Raw genomic sequence first — 23,657 nt, forward strand, 5'->3', positions numbered from 1 at the left:
ATATTTAGGGATTGGGAAAGAAAAAATAAGTAAGTGATATTATTTGTGAAATAAAAGTGGGAAATTGAAATAAAGTGGGAAACTGAAAATTTGTGAAATTTTTTGGCGCTTATCAAAATGTTTTTTTTTTATTTAATTTAATTATCATTAGAGTCCGCCTCAGCAGACTCAATGAACTAATAAAAAAAAATAAAAATAATTAGTTATTTATTTTTTCATAGAGTCTCCATAGCGTTTCCAAAAGCAGACGCTAACTTTAAATATTAAATTAAAAAAATAAAAATACAGCAGCATCTGTCAAGTAGACTCAAATGAGACGCTAGTAGTGTCCGTGTCGTGGCGGACGCTAGTAGTGTCCGTGAATCGTAGATCAATCAGTGGCGGATCTAGGACCCTGGCTCAGTGGGTGCAAATTTTTTAACTTCAATTAATAATTAAACTTAGTAAAAAAATATAATAAATTAAAATATAATTATTTAAAGGATTTAATTTGTACACACTAACAAGTGTAAAATATTTTTGCCACATAGATGCCACACAGAGTCATTTAATGCTCATTCTTTGCGCGTTCACAGTAGAGACTAATGTTGAAAACGACAAAAACATAGGGGACTAAAAATATAATAAGTAGAAGTCCGCTAAAATTTAAGGACTAAAAACATATTTAATCATAAAAAAAGTTACATGGTCTTTTGATACACATCTTAATTGAATATGTATTGATATACAATACCATTTAAATGAATAAAATTTATAAGTTCATAAATAGTGTTTATTAATTTTTGTAACTATAAGAATTATTCACTTCAACGGTATAACAATATATTTTCAAATACAATTTGTACCGAATAATTTACGAAAAATTAATTGCATATTTAAATTAGGAAAATGCTAAACAGTGCCCCCGGGGCACTAGTTAAGGATGCAAAAATAGTAATTTGGCATTGGAATTTGTGCAGTCAACTTCTCGAAAGTTTAAAAAGTGTTATTTTCTTTTCAAAACTTTCTAATTTTGGTTTCCTTAACCAGTGCCCCAGGGGCACCGGTTAGCACACTAGTGGAAAAAACACTTCTTAGGTCGATTAAAATCGACTTCTTAAGTCGGTTCCGAGCCTGACCTAACAATTCCAGTCATAAGAAGTATTGACTTCTTAAGTCGGATTTGGACCTGACTTAAGAAATGCTTTTTAAGTCGGTTAAAATGACGTTTTAAGTCGGTCCGTACCTGACTTAAGAAAAGGCGACATAAGAAGTTTGAAGTTCTTAAGTCAGATTTTGACCTGACTTAAAAACTGACTTCTTAAGTCAGTTAAAGGTTTAACCGACCTAAGAAGTGTTATTGTAAATTAAAAAAAAATAGCCACAATTAAATCGTGGCAAACAATTCTTTACAAAAAAATAATAAAAAATACGGTAGCTCAGCATTTGCCAACCAAATGAGAGTAATTTATTTTCCCCAATTTAAATTACATAAGAACAAATTTACAAACTAATTTAAGGGGTAATATCACTCATGAAGAAATAAGTAACTAACTACAAACTAATTACAATTCTAACACAGAGAGAACCAACACAATAATGAATTATTCTAAGTCTTGAAAAAACTTCATATAATGTGTTGGGACAATTGCATATCATTAAAATTGTAACCGTACCTGGACAAAAAGAATAAAAAAAAACTTAAACTTAGATCTGTCTCTAAATTTCGTCATGTACTATAGCTTGTTTTCTCTTGCACCAATTAGATAAACAATAGTATTAATCAATTGATACAGCTTGATACATAAATTATATTACTTACTTGGGTCCATGAACCAACAACACCAGTAGATACAATGTTCAACATGTGTATCATGACATAATAGCCGCACTCATAACTATTTGTTGCTTTTGGCTCTAAAATTGAATATGATCAAATGTGAACGTCTAGTCGGTAAATACTTTTCTCAATGTAAAACTTCAGTTCCAACAAAGTATATTGATGCAGAGTTGCAGACTCTTTCAATAACCAGTTATATAAACATGTGAATTTCTTCCAACACTGTTAGGAAAAAGTTCATTAAAAGTGAACTAATTTAAATAGATTGTGACATAAAGGTTTACATAAAAAGAGACAACAATACTTAGGAGCGGGGGAAAATTACCTCATGAACAACTTTCGTAGATTGTGACATATTGCACACTATATAGAGAACATACCAATCAGCTTTATAAGCAGCATTTTGTAAAGCCTAAAATCACGAGATATAATTCAAACATATTAATCAACTTACTAAGGGTCTATATATGTAGTAGCATTGAGAGATATAATTCAAATACAAAATAACATGACACTAAACAACCCAACAAAATCTAAATATCAGATGAGACTAATTTGTAAACACATTACTATCTTAATTAAGGTATGTTATCAAATACAAGAAAGACATTATTATCAAAACTAATTTTTATAAGTTATTTGACAAAATAGGCATATTTGAGCTTACCTTTGTGTGGATTAAAAAGAGACTAGATAGATGTCAATAACTTGAACCTTTGTGTGAATTTCCTATGTTTGAGAATGAAGAGTGAGAGATGTACCAAACCTCATAGCTTATAATTTTGTGTAGAACCTCAGATTATAAAATAATTCTATAGCACACAAATGCTGCACATCATGAACACGTCAGTTTAGTATATTTTGCACCCAAAATAAAGGAAGAGATACGAGGAATAAAGGAAAAGTGGGTATCCAAAGCCCGCTCAAACAAGTTCAAGACCAGAGAAGGAAGAGAGTTCATACTTGTAAAATGATTGAATCCACAAAATTCCTTTTGAGCAACAGGAAATACCTGTCATGTGACATGATAAACAAAATAAATAACTTCTGATAATTGATATTGGAACTAAGATAATGGCAGCAATGCATATATCACAACAGTTGACATATGTCATCGCCTTCTATGCACACATCCATCATTTCTTAATATTATCAGTTTCAATTCAAGAAGAAATCAAAAGGGAAAAAAACTATATAATAAGGTTACATAACTTGAAAAATAAAAACATCATTACATCTATTGAATGTGTACCTCATGAGAATATAAAGCCACCTAACCTAAGAAGTATGACTATTCCAAATAATCCAAATTTGTTAGGAATAAACTATGCTACAAAATAAATATGCATATAGAGAATTTGAAGGTGATAATTTACCAAGGTAATGAATTTTCAACTTATCACTGACTTCGAGATTCGAGGTTGTAATTCCAACAAGTTGAGGAGCATGATATATTGCAAGTGGCTGAAATAAAGACAATTACGTAATTTTAAAAAGACATTCACTCTAAATATGGCCAATACAACCAAGGCAAAAAATTTAGTAGCACATCTTCCTAATGATAGTAATTAATGGAAACTTAGAAACTTATAATTCACAATGTGATAACAGACTTCTTATTTTGGTGAAATGTGAGGAGGGTAAACTAAAGGCCCCAATCCCTTTCTTGTGAACTAACCACATATACAAACTAAAAGAGCCAACTACCAAACATCACAGTTGAATTATAGGCAAACTCTGATGATAACAGTGATATCAATAGCAGAATGCTTTGCGGATGGATAGTGTTGACTGTTGGGGCAAAAAATCTTCTATGTGAACTATGCTTTGCAGAATGCTTTGCAGATGTATATCTGATCTATAATAATATAGATCGAATCTAAAAAATCGCCTTTTGTTTATAATTAATGATGAATAGAGTATACCAAGACTTAGAATTTTATTTTTTTTTGTGGATTTTGTACATGATGAATGTTTCTGAAACAAATTGTGTCAACACAATAAATTTGCACAATGTCCAGAATATAAGCGCTTCGATTTTTCCTTTTGTTAACCAATATTTAATTTACTATTTTCTTAAAAGGCAAAATATATTGAATATCAGTAATCCAACTACAAGATGTACAAATAACAAAAGGAAATTGTTAACTAGTGTTTTTGAAGAATTACTTAAAAAACTATATATCATAAAAAAGAATTAATTTTCTTAACTATTACGGTATTACCTAAAACTATTAATTACCATGACCCAAAATAAAATAGCACAAGCAGAGCACAAAACAAAGACGAGCATATACCAGATAGCATTGCAGGAAAATAATAATAAAACAAAAATAGCAGCAGAAACAGAAATTGAAATATCACAACAAAACAAAAAAAGTTAGGGTTTACAAATTACATACATATGAATGAGTAGCACCTTCCAGAAATTTAGCGTTTCAAATTTGCAAGGAAGGGTTCGTGACAACAGTACGAATTCTGGGTTTTATGTGAAGGACTCGACGAAGAGATTTCTGGGTTCGTGAGAAGTGTTTGGCGAAGAGATTTACTGTGAAGAAGAATTTGCAGTGAGAGAAGGGTTTATAGTGAAGATTGAGTTTGCAGTGAGAGACGGTTTTGCGTGAAAAAGAGTTTGAGAATAAGAAGAGTTTAAGCATAAGAATGAATGAATGATACGTTTTTGTTTTTTGTTTTTTTTTTTTTTATATTCAATGATTTAATTATTTATTTTACTTTTGACATAGTAGTATTTAATTTGATATAATAAAAAAAATTGTTTTCCAAAGAGTCCCGAGTTCGATTCTCTCGTGTAACAAATTGAAATTTAGTTTGTTAATTTTTACCATCATTAGTTTTTTTTTTTTAAAGATTAAGATTTTTCTTTAAAAAAATAGATTAGAATTTTTTTTATGTTAAGGGGCTGAGTTCGATTCTTGTATGACACCCATTATAATTTAATTTATAAAAAATAAATGATACTTCTTAGGTCAGGTGAGGGAGGTCTGACTTAACAAACAGGATTTCTTAAGTCAGTTGAGCGCTACCTAACTTAACAAAAGGGGTTTCTTTAGTCAGTTGAGAGACGTCTGACTTAACAAGAATGTTTTGCAAATTAATGAATTTTATTTGAATTTAATATTATTTTTTTAATATTTATTAAGTCGGCTGACTACGGAACAGACCTAAAAAGGTTTAACTTATTTACAGAATTGCCACCGCACATGTTCTTAAGTCAAGTGGCAACGCTAACCGACCTAAGAAGTTTTCTATAAAGAGTTTTTTCCACTAGTGGCATGACCCTTTAAATTATACCATTTTAACTAAATTATATGAGGACTTGGGGTATGGTATGCCTAACTGAGATGTTGGTGCCTCATTGATTGATATATTTATTTAGTAAAGAAAAAGAGATTAAAACTTGATTTATTATTTAATGTATCAAATTTGCATTAAATGATTATATTAATTAGCATGTCATAGTGGTCAGGTCATTGCAAATAAGCAATGTAGACACACGCCTTCACAGTTAACAATCAATTTCTAAAACCAGATGGTGTAAGGTAGAATTTTCAGGGGGTGCAAAAGTAAATAGCTTAGGATAATTGGTATAATTATTGAAAATTGAGAGTGGTCAGCTGCACACACTGCTAAGTGTGGATCCGCCCCTGAGATCAATTATATTATTGTGGCTAATAAACAAAGTAATTCATACACGTAGAAACCAAAAAAATTTATTTCCACCAAGTTACATAAACATGAAAGTACAAACAATCCTAGAAATTCCGGAAAATTTCTTTATAAACTACATTTGTAAGGTTGCCGTTATTATCAACGACTAAAATCTTCAAACCATTTCTCGATGTGACTCTTGAAACAACAACGTATAACTGACCATGTGAAAATACTGATTGCGGAAGATACACTCTAACATTTTTCAGTGACTAGCCCTGACTCTTGTTAATAGTCATGGCAAATGAAAACAACGATAGGAAACTGCCGACGTTGAAATTTGAAAGGAATTCGGACGTCATATATATGGTGTTAAGGATAATCTTTGATTACAAACTTTGTCGCCTATATTGCTTTCTTTAATTCTAAGCAAGTGATCCGGGTTCGATTCCCATGATTGACAAATTTATAATTTTTTTAATAAAGCTACGTGAAAAAGTTCCCACCTAAACTGCAAAGCTAATTACGCTTAACCTAGTTGCATATTACAATCATTAGAAATAAGAAAGATAAGAAGGATTTGTGTTTTTTTTTCAAGATTTGTGTTTTTTTTCTTAGTGACCGATAAATAAAGAAATCTACATAAGCTTATTTTTTCAAATCATTAATGTCTATAATTTCATGTACCAAAAAAAACTATGATAATTCGAATAGCTGACAATTCTCATTTTATTTTTTTATTCTCATATACGTATACTATTAAATACATAATTCCAATAGAAAAAAAATAAAATCAAGTTAATTAAAATTCATTTCATGGTGCTTAATTGAAATATGAAATCTTTCTTATTTGGGGATGAACAAATTAATTTCGCAAGATTTATTCATAATTGTAAAGTTTCGATATGGTTAACACCTTGTGGATGTAGTTTCAATCACAATTGGTTTACATATCATAGTGATTGAAAGACTTTATTCACAGCAAGTGACTTCATTTGGTCTATATTATAGATCAGAAACATTAATTATCGAATGAACCTAGAAATATAACTTTTACTTATATATTGTGTGTATATAAGAAGGATAGGCAAAGGGTTTTAATTGTTGCAGTTGCCTATACACAGTAAAACTAATGCCAAAAGATAAGACAATGCCTTAGACAACAACGATGGAAACCAATGCCTTAGTCTACGATGCCTTATGGGCAACGCTTTTCAGCCGTTGCCATAGACCGAAAATGTTATTGTTCACTACACTCATTACTTTTGTTTTAGAAAAGATCACCGGTAACAGGAACAGGTTCCTAATCTTTCTCACTAAAGATTTAAAGCAGAATAGCACCTTTGCTTCAATGGTGATACCGTTGGTGTGACTAACTCTTTGATCTCGAGAGAATTTGTGGAAACTGTAAATGGATCAAAAGGGTTTTCGAAAATAGAAGGGTTTTGAGGTGATGACATGCATTATCAGTTAAAAGAAGAAAGGATGAAACCTTTTGAGAATGAAACGTTGAGAGAGTGAAGTAAAAGTATTTGTGATCTTGGGAGAGTGAATGAAGACTATTTGTATTTGGAGAAGAAAAGGATTCAATTTTAATTGTAAGCATGATAGAAGAAGGAACCGTTTTGTGTGGAAGAGATAAAGGAAAACATTCAAAGCTTGGTCTAATTTATTTGGAGAATTGTTATTGGTATTGGAAGTTGTAAGTCATAATTAAATGTTTCTTTACCTAATTCAAATTCAAACTACCAATTAAACAATACTCTCTACGATACTTAAATGCTACTCCATCCGAGCTTATTTATAACTAAAAGTTACTTTTTAGATTTATTGAAAAACCAATGTATCTAGCATAAATATATGCTAGATACATTGGTTTTTCAATGGATCTAAAAGGTAATTTTTGCTTATAAATAAGGTCGGAGGAAGTACTCCCTCTGTACTAAATTATAAGTTAATTTGAGAAAAAAATTTGTATTAAATTATAAATCAATTTACATTACCAATGAAGCATTTAATTGTTTTCTCTATTATATCCTTAATTATTTATTTCTCTATATTCTCTTAATTTCTTAATTTATCTTTCCTATACCATTAATGAAGGATAATTTTGTAAACTAACTCATACTTTTTTTTCCATATAACGTTAATTACATTTATTAATTTGTATAATTTGACCAAAACAACTTATATTATGGTAAGGAGGTAGTAAATGCTAAATGAAGGGAACTATTACCCTCTTCAATCACATTTTTATGAGAATACAGTAGACATGATTTTTGAAAAATAGAAATTTTGGTTTTTTTTTCTTATAATTTGTGATAAATAAATTCTCTTATAATTTTGAACGAAGGGAGTATTATACTCCATTGAATTTTTTATTTTATTTTTTATAATATGGTATGGACTATGGAGAGAGCAGTTGAAACTCTGTGTTGTGGTTTTGAGTAGCGTGGCTGTAGGCTGCAGCACCACAAGTTTTGGACTCTAGACACCATCTCACACATATAGATAGGACTGAACATAGTGCTGACCTGGTATCGACCATTAACTAGAAAATTAAGGAAGAATATTATGAGTACATTTTGGGGGCCCACCGCAATCCATCATTGTGTACATTAGATTTTGAGAAGAATAAATTGAGAATGATTAGTTTTATGTTGGTTATACTTTTGATTGCATAACTTGCTAACAAACCTTACAAAGAAATCTCTTATTTTATTGTTTGCTCTACTTGTTGTCCTAAACAAAAGAACAAGTGTCACAAGTGCTCATTGCCCGCATTAGCTCAAAACGTTGTAAAGGCATTGAGATTTGAGAATCTATTGTTATCTATCGAAATGCCATGTCCGAATGCAAAACATGGTTGCAAGGAGAAAATAAGATACATTGACAATAGGAAGCATGAAGAAGAATGCATCCATGGACCATGTTACTGCCCCCTGTTAGGTTGTGACTTTGTTGCATCATCAGAAGAGTTGTCCAACCATTTCAGCCATAAACACGGGGATTTTCAAATCAGATTTTCTTATCGTCACAATTAGGGGTGTGCAAAAAATCCAAGTAACCTTAACCAAATCATTAACCAAATCATATCCAAAATTAATAACCAAATCCATTTTAAAAAAAAACCAAACCAATCCAATACAAAAAAACCAATTCTAAACCCTATCCAGTTTTTTATAATTGGTTTAAAATTGGTTTTTAAATTGAGGCCCAATAAGGAAAAAGCCCAATAGTTTTTTTTTTTTAAAAAAAAAAAATTTCCAAATTCAATTAATTATATAATTTAATAAATAAATAATTAATAAGGTGGTGGAGGAATTGGTCAACGCGGCGGTCAACGCCGGACCACCGGCGGCCGGCACGGCGGAGATCCGGCGGCGGACGTGAAGGTGTGAAAACACAAGAAGGGGGGGGTTGAATTGTGTTTTAGCTAAGTTAAAACTTTTTCAAGTTCTTAACTCAACTACGTTAGCAGCGGAAAAATAACACAATAAATAACAAAAGAGAGAGAGAGAGATCACACAAACAATTTATACTGGTTCCTCTCACAAAACGAGAGTAGTCCAGTCCCCTTGCACTTCCAAGGGATTTCACTATAATCACACAAGATTACACCTGCTCAAGCACACAAGCAAGAGACTTCTCAACAATGCTCAAGCACACAAGCTTAAGACTTCACACTTAAACACACAAGTTTAAGTTTCACACTTAAGCACACAAGCTTAAGTTACCTCAAGAAAAAGTAAAGTATATAAAAATATACAAATGCTCTTAGATGAACCTAAAGAGAGCAAATACAAATAGTATAGAGTATTTGGCTAAAGTGCAAAAACACTTGATAAGAGGTTCAGAGCTTGTATACACAGAGTTCAGAGTTTGTTCAGCGCACGTTCAATTCTTGATAATTGTTGTATTGTTGTAGCTGAATCTTCTAGTATATATACCACTAGAAAAGAGTCGTTGCAAAAAGAACCGTTGGAGTTGATAACCTTTTGTCTTCAAGCAGTCTGTCTTGATGCAGTTTGGTTGTATCCAAAACTAAGAAAGAGTTTCAGATACTTTGACTACTGCAGAGTGGACTTTCCTTATTCAGCTAACAAAACTGAAGACCCACGTTCTCAAGTTAGGACAGACAAAACAGAGGTAGCTGAACTGATCAGGCTTGAAAGGTCCTTTTCTTCATTGGTAGAAGAGTTGACTAACAAAGGGAATCTTCACAGCTTTCAAAGAGATCTTCAGAGGTTGATGAAGCTTGTAGACAGACAGGAAGTTCTGAAGTCTTCATCCTCTGAAGGTTGTAACCTCTGAAGTTCAACATCTTCTGAGCGCTTGTGAACTTCTGAATTCACATCCTCTGAACTTCACTCAGAGCTTATATGATGCTTATATCTGCGCACTTAAAATAAATTTTTAGTCCTTCCAATTGTTAATTAATACTTTGTTATCATCAAAACCTTTATATATTTAGGGGCAAACATTTTTAAATCAATTTTGTTCCAACAATCTCCCCCTTTTTGATGATGACAAACATTAGTATTAATTGACAATTGTTGTTAAATTAACTTATCATGTTTCTCTTAGGTTTATGAGGTTTGCAAGCTCCCCCTAAGATTGATACTTCATAAAGTCTGAACTTTATGTTTTATCCATGATATTTTAATTTAGTATAAGATTAAGATGGTTTGAAATAAAACAAATTTCATGTCTTTCTTCAGAGTGAGAGGTTTGCAAGCTCTCCCCCTAAGTCTCATAAGGCTAAGTTAAAATTGCACTCTTAACTTATCCTTACTTATGAAATTGATTTTAGTTTCAACTAACTTAGTCTCCACCTTGAAATACGTAAGACAACTTAAAAGTAACAACTTTTAACTTAACAGATAAAAGCGAGATAAAAGGCGTGGTTTCAGTTTTGGAACATATCAATTAATGCGTAACTACTCCCCCTTTTGTCATTATCAAAAAGTAAAACAAAGTTATATAACCAAGACAGTCAAAGAAAAAGAGTGGTTGTTACGAAGGTGAATTAATTTCAAAAACGAAAACCAACGCGCTCAAGGGTTTATAAAAAGGTGAACGAGTTAACATGCCTTCTTCACGGAAAAACAAGAATAAACAAGTGAAGCAAGAGAAGGTAGGAATAATGAAAAGATTTAGTTTACGCATCGCAGAGTTTAAGAGAAAGAAGAACGAAGAGAAACGCGAAGACGATGAGAAGGATAAAGAAGATAACAAGATACCACAAGATGCTGAAATAATAATCATCTCATCAGATTCTGAGGCTGAGGAGAATGAAGATGATGCTGACTATGTTGAGTTCTTGGCTAGCTATGTTCCAGAAGAGGAACAAGAAGAAGAAGAACAAGAGCAAAACCCAGATCCCATAGAAATATCATCAGAGGATGCTGAGGAGAAATCAGAGATTTCTTCTGAGTTTTATCCATCTGATTAGGATTAGGTTGTCTTTTTCTTTTTCGTTTCACCAATGTACTCAACATGGTTAGATCATGAATAAAAATTTTCGTTTTAAAAGCATTGTGTGTTCTTGTGTTCTTATTTATCAAGAAAATATAAATTTCATAAAATAAGTAATCAAGCAAAACATAAACAAAATCTTGAAATAGATAAACCAGAAAAAGTGTTCAGAAGGTAAACAAGGAAATAAACATGACAAAATAAGCAAGCAAAACATAAAAATATGAGGAAAATGTGCATAGAATCCTAGGGTTTCTTAAGATAGGCTAAGAGTTGGTCGAATTTATCATTCAGAGATCCCACGTTGGAAACCAGTCCATCTACTTTGGATTCCAAGTTGAGGTGAGCTGTTCGTTGCCTTTCCAAACCTTCTTGCTGCTCCCTCAGAGCTTCTTGAAAGATCTGCAACTGATCAGTAACCATAGGAGCTTGATCTTGAACCAAAGGCACTTGTTCTTCAACCAAAGGTGCCTTGCCTTTATCAGAGGGTTCACCTTCCTCTGGATAGTCAATCATCAGCACATCCTCTTGATTCTGAGAAGCCAGCACATCATCTTCTGAAATATCCTCTTGGTGCAACTCATTTGCCAACTGGGCAACTTTTGCAGCAGCTTCTTCTAACCTTTCAGACTCAGATCGCTGATCTTCAAGACTCTGAAACAGCTTGGAGTCTATCCAGATGACTTTGAAAGCGTTCAGACGTTGTTCAGCATCAGCAAGTGCTTCCAGCTTAGCACGTTCAGATTCAGCATGATTAAAAGTGGTTAATCTTTTCAATGCAGCCCTAGCCAAACTCTCCTTCATGAAGCTTATTACATCCAAGTCTCTTCTTCCAACTACAGCCTTAATTTTCTCAGCAGCACCATCCAAAGCATTGCAAATCCTTGCCTTAATGCTTGAAACTTCCAAGTCCACATCAGAAGGACAAACTAGAAACCTGTCCTTAAGCAAAGATAATCTAACCAAGTCTTCATGAAACTGAGTGGATAGATTACCAAAAGGGTTGGATGATGAGGGTGAAGAATTGGGAATGGTAGAGAGAGTAGGTGTTTCAGTAGCAGGGTTGTCAGTAATCACAACTGCTGCATCTGAAGGCTTGGGAGCACAAGTGTGAATACGCTCAGGAGAAGCATGTTCAGCACTTGGGTTAGGATGGGGTTCAGGGGTTGGTTCAGATGATGAAATGTCAGAAGTTGATTCAGGGTAAATATGTTCAGGAGATGGTTCAGGAGATTTGTGTTCAGCTGTTGGTTCAGGAGATTTATGTGGAGAGGGTTGTTTTGTGGGAGAGATTGGTTTAGTGACAGGAATAGGTGATTTTGGTTCAGATGATGGAATGGTAGGTGTTTCTTTTTGGGGTTGAGGTTGAGGTGATTTAGGTTTGGGAGGTGATGAAGGCTTCTGGGTGAAAGTTTGATTGTTAAGAGGGTCTGGACTAAGATGTTTTTCTAGTTCAGATAGGGGGTTATCAGAGGTTGGAATATCAGAGGTTGGTAAAACAGTTCTGAGAGGTTTGGTATAACCTATTCCAATCTCATTTTCATTAAAGACATATTTAGTAGACTTACCTTTATCTTTAGAAACAGGAACAGGTCTTCTACGAAGTCTTTCAGCAAGTGTCTCTTCATCAGATTCAGTCTCATCTTCTGACTCAGATTCTTCAGATGAGCTGTCTACTTCAACAACAACAGGCTCTTTTGAAGCTCCTTCAGCAGCCTTGGTAGCAGATTCTTCATGCTTCCTCTTAGTCCTTTGCTCAGCCATAGATTGTTCAACTTTAACTTTCTTCTGGGCCAAAAGATCTGGCTTAGGTAGATCATCTTGAGCTTCAGCCTTTCTCTTTGGTTTCCTCTTAGGATTATACAGATTTACAGGAGCAGGAGGAACCATACTCCTATCAACAACAAAACCTTCTTGTCTGAGCACTTCTAAATAGTCCTGAATTACATGCTCAGCATCAGCTTCAGAAATAACAGGGTAGCCTTCAACATACAGACGATTTTCAAGCCTAACAGACAATTCTTTAGGAGGAGCAACAAGCTTAGATGCAATCAAACGCATCTTGGATAGAAAACTAGCATTCAGAATCTCTGGATAAAACTTCTTCTGAACTAGTTCTGGGTGGAACTTCTGCAGGTTCTGAATCACGTGACCTTGATATAGAAGATCTGACAACAACCTGGGATAAACTATAGTAGTTTTCCTCTGAGACTTACTCGCAAAAATTGCTTCACAAATTCGTTCAAAAAAGTAATCTCCAAGATTAACTCTCTTCCTTGTCAGAAGGAAATATAACAAATGACGATGCGTCCAGGAGATTGTATCAGTCCCTCCAACTCTTGGACTGATAGAGGCAAGGATTATCTTGAACAAAACTCTGCACTCGTCAGTCAATCCTTTGACTTTCCCTTTCAACTTGAAGTCAGTGCAGATGAGATGCAGAAGATCATCTCTATATCTGGTGTCCTTTTCAAAAACATCTAACTCTATCCCAGAGTTAGGTAGACCAAGAAGAGCATTGAAATGGATAGGCGAGAAAGCCATGTTCATCCCACAGATGTTAGACCTAATCTGAACACCTGTATATTCCAGCAAGCCCATTTCCTTCCTAGTTTTACCCTTTAGACTAGGATTCCTCTCAATAGCAGCAATCTCTTCCTTCTTTGCTTCATGTTTATCAAACACTCTTGCTTTCATCCAAAATTTCTTAAGCAAGTCCGGGTAGATAGGACCGTTAAGCATGTCGAAGTACTTATCCCATCCTTGTGATGTAAAGTACTGCTTAACTTCAAAGCCGTTTGCAGAAAGACTATCAAAGTCCACAATCTTCTCAGACAGAAACGTGAGTTCAGATTCTGGAAACTCCATCTCGTTCCCAACAATCTGAAGATTCTTGAACATAAACGGTGGAATCTTTGTTGAAGAAGATGACGAAGGTCCAGCCATGTTGGAGATTAGGGTAGGGTTTGGAAAACTAACGAGAGAGAAAGAAATTGTGTTGGAGGTTTAGAGAGAATATGAAAGTGTAGGTTGTGAAAGTGAATAGTGTGCAAGTGTATTGTGTAAGTTTATTTAAATGAGTACAGTTAATCATGAAAATAGCAAATTTGGGAAGTTACGCTAATTGACAGAAAGTTGAAAACCAAAAATCATCATTAACCACCCACTACCTGACACACGTAGACCACGTGCAGAAATTTACTCGGTAACTGCTATTTTAATGGACAACTGTTCAGCAGTGAATACTGAACGTTTCCCACTTAAATAGTTCAGAGCCTCTGAGTTATTTAAAATTCACTATCAGAGTCAAGTACTTCAGAGCTTGTGTTTCAGATGATCTGAATCATAAGTTCTGATATACATAACCTCTTACACTTTAATTGCCAAAAAAAAATTTTCATTCAGAGATTGAAAACATGTTCAGATGTTTCTTTATAAAATCAAATCTTTCAACAGATAAGGCTTTAGTAAATATGTCAGCCCATTGATTTTCAGTATCAACAAACTTAATATCTATAATGCCTCTCTGAACATAATCTCTGATAAAATGGTGTTTAATTTCAATATGTTTGGCTCTAGAGTGTAGAATAGGATTTTTAGATAAATGAATGGCTGCAGTATTATCACAATATAAAGGAATATTGTTACTGCTTACCTGATAATCTTCTAACTGATATTTTAACCAGAGTAGTTGTGTGCAACACTTAGCTGCTGAAATGTATTCTGCTTCTGCTGTAGACAAAGCTATAGTAGTTTGTCTCTTACTAGCCCAGGAGATAAGGTTTTCACCAACAAATTGACAATTGCCACTTGTGGATTTTCTTTCAATTTTATCCCCAGCATAGTCAGCATCACAGAATCCATTTAGCACATAATCATTGGATTTCTTATAGAGAAGTCCAAGATTAGTTGTTCCTTTCAGATATCTAAAGATTCTCTTTACAGCTGTAAGATGAGATTCTCTAGGATCTGACTGGAATCTTGCACATAAGCAAACACTGAATAAAATATCTGGTCTAGAGGCTGTCAGATAGAGTAAAGAACCAATCATACCTCTGTAGACCTTTTGATCTACCTTTCCTTCATCATCTGACTTGCCCATGTTGGTAGTTGGATGCATAGGAGTATTCATTATCTTGCAGTCATCTAAATTGAATTTCTTCAGAAGTTCTTTAGTGTATTTTGATTGATGAACATAAGTTCCTTCCTTCTTCTGATTGATTTGAATTCCAAGAAAGAACTTCAACTCTCCCATCATGCTCATTTCAAATTCATCCTGCATTATCTTAGAAAAATTCTTGCACAAAGCAGCATTAGTTGAACCAAAAATAATATCATCAACATAAATTTGAATGATTAAAATGTCTTCTTTGGTTGTTTTTCTAAAGAGTGTGCAATCAACCTTTCCTTTCTCAAAACCCTTTTCAAGAAGGAAATTACTGAGTCTATCATACCAAGCTCTGGGAGCTTGTTTCAGACCATACAGTGATTTCTTCAGTTTGAAAACATGTTCTGGGTTTGAGACATCTTCAAAACCAGGAGGTTGCTTAACATACACTTCTTCAGAAATAAAACCATTTAAGAAGGCACTTTTAACATCCATCTGATACAAGGTTATTCCATGATTAACAGCATAAGATAGAAGTAACCTGATTGCTTCAAGTCTAGCAACTGGTGCAAAGGTTTCAGTATAGTCAATCCCCTCTTGTTGACTATAACCTTGTGCAACCAATCTAGCCTTGTTTCTTACCACTTCACCTTGTTCATTCAGCTTGTTTCTGAATACCCATTTTGTTCCAATAATGTTCTTGTGTGAAGGTTTGGGCACTAGAGTCCATACATCATTCCTTTGGAATTGATTCAGCTCTTCTTGCATTGCTACAATCCAAGCATCATCCTTCAGAGCTTCATCAATCTTTGAAGGTTCCATCATTGAGATAAGACCAACTAATGATTCCTCATTTCTCAGTTGAGATCTTGTCTTCCTTGGACTATCCTTGTTGCCTAATATCAGTTCCTCTGGATGTGATGATTTGTATTTGAAAGTATTTCTTGGGGGCTCATCATCTTCAGACTCATCAACATCAGGTTCAGCAGATGCTTCAGTTCTTGGTTGTTCAGAGTCTGTAGGAACTATTGTGTTCAGAGGTACTTCAGAGAATGGATGTTCTGAGTAGTTTGGAATATCTGAATATTGATCCTCTGATACCTGAAATCTAGACAAACCTTCCACAAGCTCTGACACTTGGTCAGGCTCTTTGTCATCAAATTTGACATGCATACTTTCTTCCACAGTGTGTGTTTCAGAAATATACAGTCTGTATGCTTTTGAGCGCTCAGAGTATCCTATAAAGATACCCTTATAGCCTCTAGCATCAAATTTCTTTAGATGGACTTTGTTATTTAAGATGTAACACGTACATCCAAACTGATGAAAATAAGAAATATCAGGTTTTCTCCCTTTGAACAATTCATAAGCAGTTTTGTTCAACTTAGATCTGATATAGATTCTATTTTGAACATAACATGCTGTGTTTACAGCTTCTGCCCATAAAAACTTTGCTACATTTGTTTCATGCATCATGGTTCTGGCCATTTCTTGCAGAGTTCTATTCTTCCTTTCTACCACCCCATTTTGTTGAGGAGTTCTAGGAGAAGAGAATTCATGCAGAATGCCATATTTTTCACAAAAGTTTTCAAAAGGTTCATTTTCAAATTCTCCACCATGATCACTTCTAACTTTTAAAATAGTGTAGCCTTTTTCATTTTGAATTTGTTTGCAGAAGATGCTAAACTCATCATAAGCTTCATCTTTTGTTCTTAGGAATTTTACCCAAGTCCATCTACTGTAATCATCAACAATTACTAATCCATACTTCTTTCCATTGATAGAGGCAGTTTGAACTGGCCCAAAAAGATCAATGTGAAGAAGTTCCAATGGTCTTGAGGTAGAAACAATGTTCTTAGGTTTAAAAGATGATTTTGTAATCTTTCCTTTTTGACATGAACCACAAAGTGTGTTTGAGTGATATTTGATTTTAGGTAAACCTCTGACAAGGTCAAGCTTGCTAAGCTTAGAGATTAACCTCCAGTTAGCATGGCCTAACCTCTTATGCCAGATCCATTTTTCTTCACTCAAGGTCAGAAGACACATCACTTTTTGTTCATTCACATCAGAAAGATTAATTTTATAGACATTGTTCTTTCTCAGACCTTTGAATATAATGGAATTATCAGATTGTTTAGATACAGTACATGATTCCTTATTAAAGACAACTACATAACCATTGTCGCAAAATTGACTTATGCTCAATAGATTATGCTTAAGTCCATCAACTAACCAGACATCATTAATAGATAGGGAGGAATTTCCTACTGTACCTGTACCTATTATCTTTCCTTTCTGATTTCCTCCAAAGCCAACAGAACCTCCTTCTTTCATGGTTAGCTTGGAAAACAGTTGTTTGTCACCAGTCATGTGTCTTGAACACCCACTATCCAGATACCATGAGTGTTTCATGATATTTCTTTGAGTGGCAGGCTGTATGAGAAACAACTTTAATCACTAAGATGGAACTCTTTATCACAGTTAATGATAAAGTCATCCCAATATTCTTCCTCTTCATTTATCAAGTTCTGATTGTTAACTTGAGAACTTGTCAGCCATTGGTCTAGGACATAAGCCCTTCTTCCTTTGCATAGGACTTGTTTCCATACTCTAGGTAGGATATATCCTTTCCTAGTTGGTAAATCTGAATGATACATAATTTCAGCTTTTGGTACCCATCTTCTGGGTCCACGCTTGTTAGTCCACAAATGTTTACTGTGTTGTTGAGTGTGAGAGAAAGATTTTGGTTTGGAATAATAACTCTTTTGAAAATGTTTCTTAGTTTGAGTTCTGTTATTATTCCAGGACTTGGATTGTTTATGCTTCCAGAGTTTGTATTTATCACCAGTCCATTGATTTGACTGGTTATATTTACTGACTCTAGAATCATAAATAACCTTAGTCCTATGTTGCCTCTGAGGTTTGAGATTTGACTTTCTTTTAAGAACTTCTGAGCCTTTAGGTTGACTTTTCTCATGAACTAGAATTCCTCTGGTTCCAGAAGTTGAAGCCTCAGATTTTGAAACTTTCAGAACATCTGAACTAATACTGTCAAGTTCTGAATAGCTTTTATCTTCTGAGCTTTTCTTCCCAGATCCTGAGGAACTTGGTTCCTCTGAGTTGTCATTTCCCAAATCTCTCAGATTATTGTCCTCATCTTCCAGAGTACCAAATTTCTTTCCTTCTTCACTCTGAGGTACAACATAGTAAACCCAAGATTTTCCAACCTTTTTGGGATAGGTCTTTAGCTTTGAGTATGTTCTACCATATTCATAGCCAAGTCCCTCTCCTCTATGTCTCATGACATTATAAACAAGATTAGCAGCTTTGCTCTTACCAAGGTTGAGATGCACAAACTGTTGAAGAGCTATTTCCTGCTCATCAATAGGTTTGTGACAAACAGCACACCCCTTTTCAAAGTCATTTACTCTATTCAGAGTTTCTTGATATAGACCTTGAAAATGTTCTGCTTGTTCAGTCAGAGTGTTGAGCTTTTCTTGAAAAACTTTTTGTTTACTTAACACTCTGAGATGTTTCTCAATGACCTTGTTAAGTGCAGTTATAAGTTGAGATTTAGAACAGTCAGAAAATACCTCATCAGTTACTTCTGAATCTGATTCTGATTCATCGTCTGAGTCTGCATCTGAGTCAGTTGAAGCCATCAGAGCTAGATTTGCCTCTTCTTCTTCCTCAACTTCTTCCTCAGATGATAGCTCTTCAAAGGTAGCCATCAGACTCTTTCTCAGTTTACTCTTGAATTGTTGCTTCTTTGAGCTGTATCTTTTGCTTTTGTCTTTAGCAGACATTTCTGGACAATCAGCAATAAAGTGTCCTGGCTTCTTACAGTTGAAGCAGTTCTTCTGATCATCCTTTTTGCTGACAAAATTTCTGGAGCTGTTTCCTCTGAAATTTCTTTTGTTAAATCTGTTCCATTGCTGAAACTTGGTGAATAATGCAAACTCATCCTCATTCATCTCATCCTCTTGACCATCAGCAGAAGATTCTTCTTCAATATCAAGAAGCTGAGTCTTAAGAGCCTTAGAAGTAGTCTTAGTTGACTGTAAAGCCACTGACTTAGACTTCTTCTTAGTTTCTGAGTCAGCATCCAGAACCATCTCATGGCTTCTGAGATTGCTTATCAGAGCTTCAAGACTCAGAGTCTTGAGATTTTGAGCTTCCTCTATTGCAGTGACCTTAGGTCTCCAAGCAATAGGAAGACTTCTCAGAATCTTCTGAACATGGTCATAGGTTGAATAACTTCTCTTAAGAGCTTTAAGACCAGATACAAGGATTTGAAACCTTGTAAACATAGTCTCAATGTTTTCATCTTGTTGCATGGTGAAAAGTTCATATTGCCTTATCAAAAGACTAGCTTTAGCCTCTTGAACCTTTTCATTACCATCATAGGTAGCACACATAGAATCAAAGATAGATTTAGCAGTAGACTTGTTCTCTATTCTGACATAATCCTCATGTCTAATAGCACCAACAACAATGTCCTTTACTCTATGATGCTTAGTGTAGATTTTTAAGTTAGCTGGTGTGAGTAACTTTCTATGCTCAATGGACAACCTTCCATGTTCATTTAAGTTTTCAAAAGTTACTCCCAACTCAACCAAATCCCACAACTCATGATCAATAGCAGTAATATTGCTATACAATCTCTCTTTCCACCACTCAAATAATGATGCATCACCATTGAATATAGGGGCTTTTCTGTTGCCACTATGTTCATGTGATTCATTACTCAAGTAGTCAAAACCAAAAGCATTTCTAGGACCACCACCAGCTCCACTGGCCTCACCTTCACCAGTAGTTCTAGTACTACTATCATCTCCTCCAGACATAGTGTTCTCACAAGATCTTTACTGTCTCACTGTTAAGTGAAAGTAACAGACCAGGTGCTCTGATGCCAATTGAAGGTGTGAAAACACAAGAAGGGGGGGGTTGAATTGTGTTTTAGCTAAGTTAAAACTTTTTCAAGTTCTTAACTCAACTACGTTAGCAGCGGAAAAATAACACAATAAATAACAAAAGAGAGAGAGAGAGATCACACAAACAATTTATACTGGTTCCTCTCACAAAACGAGAGTAGTCCAGTCCCCTTGCACTTCCAAGGGATTTCACTATAATCACACAAGATTACACCTGCTCAAGCACACAAGCAAGAGACTTCTCAACAATGCTCAAGCACACAAGCTTAAGACTTCACACTTAAACACACAAGTTTAAGTTTCACACTTAAGCACACAAGCTTAAGTTACCTCAAGAAAAAGTAAAGTATATAAAAATATACAAATGTTCTTAGATGAACCTAAAGAGAGCAAATACAAATAGTATAGAGTATTTGGCTAAAGTGCAAAAACACTTGATAAGAGGTTCAGAGCTTGTATACACAGAGTTCAGAGTTTGTTCAGCGCACGTTCAATTCTTGATAATTGTTGTATTGTTGTAGCTGAATCTTCTAGTATATATACCACTAGAAAAGAGTCGTTGCAAAAAGAACCGTTGGAGTTGATAACCTTTTGTCTTCAAGCAGTCTGTCTTGATGCAGTTTGGTTGTATCCAAAACTAAGAAAGAGTTTCAGATACTTTGACTACTGCAGAGTGGACTTTCCTTATTCAGCTAACAAAACTGAAGACCCACGTTCTCAAGTTAGGACAGACAAAACAGAGGTAGCTGAACTGATCAGGCTTGAAAGGTCCTTTTCTTCATTGGTAGAAGAGTTGACTAACAAAGGGAATCTTCACAGCTTTCAAAGAGATCTTCAGAGGTTGATGAAGCTTGTAGACAGACAGGAAGTTCTGAAGTCTTCATCCTCTGAAGGTTGTAACCTCTGAAGTTCAACATCTTCTGAGCGCTTGTGAACTTCTGAATTCACATCCTCTGAACTTCACTCAGAGCTTATATGATGCTTATATCTGCGCACTTAAAATAAATTTTTAGTCCTTCCAATTGTTAATTAATACTTTGTTATCATCAAAACCTTTATATATTTAGGGGCAAACATTTTTAAATCAATTTTGTTCCAACAGGACGGTGGTGGACGGCGATTTTCCGGCGGCGACCGGCGGCCGGCGCGGTGGTTGACGGCGGCGCTCCGGCGACCGGCCACCGTCAACCACCCTTTAATATTTAATTATTTTTTATTTAACAAAATTTATTTATTTTAAAAATAATTATAAAAAACAGATTTTTGATGATTTTTTTTTAAAAAAAAAATCTATATTTTAATTATTTTGGGCTTAAAAAAATCTGTTTTTTTGGGCTTAGTTTGAAATTTGTTGGGCTTAGAAAAAAAACTCTTATGAATTCATTATAAACCAATAATTCATAAAATTAAAGAAAAATTATGTTTTTTCTATAAACAATAATTATTAAATATGTTCTTTTAATCAATTAAACAAAAAAAAATATTGGCTTAATTATTGTAAAAAAAAAAGTTTAAATATATAGGAATTAAAAGTTATAATAATGCATTTTAAAAAAAAAATAAAAAATAAAATAAAATTTAAGATGAATCGGTTATAAATAAGTAACCTATTTTTTATTATAAACCGGTTATAAATTGGTTCCGAACCAATTATAAACCATATCCAAATTAGTTTTGCAAAATAACCAATTTTTCATTAAAATGGTTTTGGATATAAACCAAAACCATAAATATGGTTTGGTGTGGTGTGGTTTTTAAACCATGCACACCCCTAGTCACAACTTTGTTGTCTCCTTGAAGTCTAATGATGAAACCATTGTTCTTCAAGCGGAAAATGATGGAAAACTATTTATTCTCAATAATAGCACTACAATTTTGAGAAATGCAGTAAATACCTGTTGCATTCGTCCTAACTCTTTTGTGTCCGAGTATAGTTATGGTATGTTGGCTAGGTCTCAGAAATGCGAATTGAAATTACAGTCTTTTGCAAAGAATGTCCCGCAGTTTACTTTAGCAACTCTTTCATCAGAGTTCCTTGTGATTCCAATTGGTTCTTCTAAACCTCTCAAGCTAGAAATTTGCATATACCCTCCCAAGGTACTTCTTATATACTTTCCTTTGCTTTGATATTTTTCCCAATTAAAGTCTTATATATTATTTTATTGATTTAATGGAAATTGTGGTGCAGATGCAAATTTACATATTAGAGCCTGACTGGAAAGAGGACCCCCCTGAGGGTTAATAGTTCAGACACTTTAGTCAATGTGTAGTTGAAGATTCGTGACAAGGAAGGCTTCGAAGTGCGCCAGCAACGTCTGATCTATGACGGTAAGCAACTAGATGACGACAGCATGACCATTGCCGATTACAACATCAGAGAGAAGTCCGCCCTCCTCCTCGTCGTCCGCCTCCCTGGGAGTTAGATAACCACTGCACTGTTGCCGATTACTATATCCGAGAGCAGGCAATAGTCCACTTCATCGTCTGCACCATCAACAATGCTTATCATGAAGGCAATCACCCCTTTAAGTAGAGAAGTCATGCATGAATCTTTGACTTTTGCTTTTGTTATTAAGGATTTGACTTTTGTTCTTTTTGTTTTGTCTATATAAATGATTGGGATGATTTTCAAGTTTCAACAATTGAAGTTATAATTCTCACATAGAAACATGCGGTGACTCCTGCAGTAGAGTTTGATTTAATCTTAATAGCAACACTTCAGTATTCTGATCATATTGTTTGTTCTTTGTTGTGATGTGCTTAGCTTAAACAAATTGTTTTCTTGACATCCTTTATTTTTAATTTCATGGCTTAAGTTTTCTCGTTTAATCATTTGAACTTGCAAAAGGAAAAACAAGATGATAGTGTTTGTTTAATATGGATACAGTTAATAAGTGGCGGAACCAGAAAAAATAATTTGGGGGGGCCATAATTTTTTTTAATATAAAAATTAAATACGAAAATAATATTATATTTAAAAATATACTGTGTAAAAATATATGTTGGTCAAATTTGTGTTCAAATAAGATTTTTTTTAAGCAAATAAGATGTTATGTTCATATTTATATACATTTTTTTTGTTTACAATGAGCTGAAGATCGAACCCATAACCTATTTATATACGTTGGTTCAGTTAATTTTACTCAATATTATAAATTCAATTATGTATGCGTTATTTTTGGACGAACAAAATCAAAGTTCATTATTATAAAATTAAACTATATAACTTAAAAATAATACTCTACGTATATATACAGAGTGAAAAACATCAACAATAGAATATAAACTAATATTTGCACTAATACTTTGAACTAATATATATGTTGAGTTTCTTATAGTTATTAAAAATAAACTGTAAACAAATATTTACATTAATATTTGTACAAATACGTGTATAGAATTTCTTAAATTCATCAATAATATATTTGAATTAATAATACACCTATAAAAAAATATTTTTTTGGGGTGGGGGAGGGCCGTGGCCACCCTCAGCCCCACCCTAGTACCGCCACTTTAATGTATTTCCAAAAACAAGTTGGCATGTAATTTTGTTTCTATTAAAGTAACCAACCCTTGTGCGTTTGATTGCTATATTGTTCTGTTCTGCATTCTTAAAAATAAGGGTCTTGTTAACATGTGCTTAAGGGCA

General features: G+C 34.1%; 1 long non-coding RNA gene and 1 pseudogene across 1 annotated transcript; one reads left to right on the forward strand and one right to left on the reverse strand.

Annotated features, from left to right (window-relative positions):
* Positions 1–1,432: 1,432 nt before the first annotated feature.
* LOC123920690 lies at positions 1,433–4,469 on the reverse strand. Its single transcript, XR_006813741.1, has 7 exons — positions 4,222–4,469; positions 3,196–3,283; positions 2,783–2,831; positions 2,487–2,647; positions 2,145–2,231; positions 1,802–2,041; positions 1,433–1,655 (listed from the first exon to the last, which is right to left on the reverse strand). It is a non-coding gene; the product is annotated as an uncharacterized LOC123920690 (long non-coding RNA).
* A 2,187-nt stretch (positions 4,470–6,656) lies between these two features.
* On the forward strand, positions 6,657–22,431 carry LOC123922578 (annotated as a pseudogene).
* The last annotated feature ends 1,226 nt before the right edge of the window (positions 22,432–23,657 follow it).

This window comes from Trifolium pratense, linkage group LG4 (genome assembly GCF_020283565.1).
Source record: "Trifolium pratense cultivar HEN17-A07 linkage group LG4, ARS_RC_1.1, whole genome shotgun sequence".
NCBI classification, from domain to species: domain Eukaryota; kingdom Viridiplantae; phylum Streptophyta; class Magnoliopsida; order Fabales; family Fabaceae; genus Trifolium; species Trifolium pratense.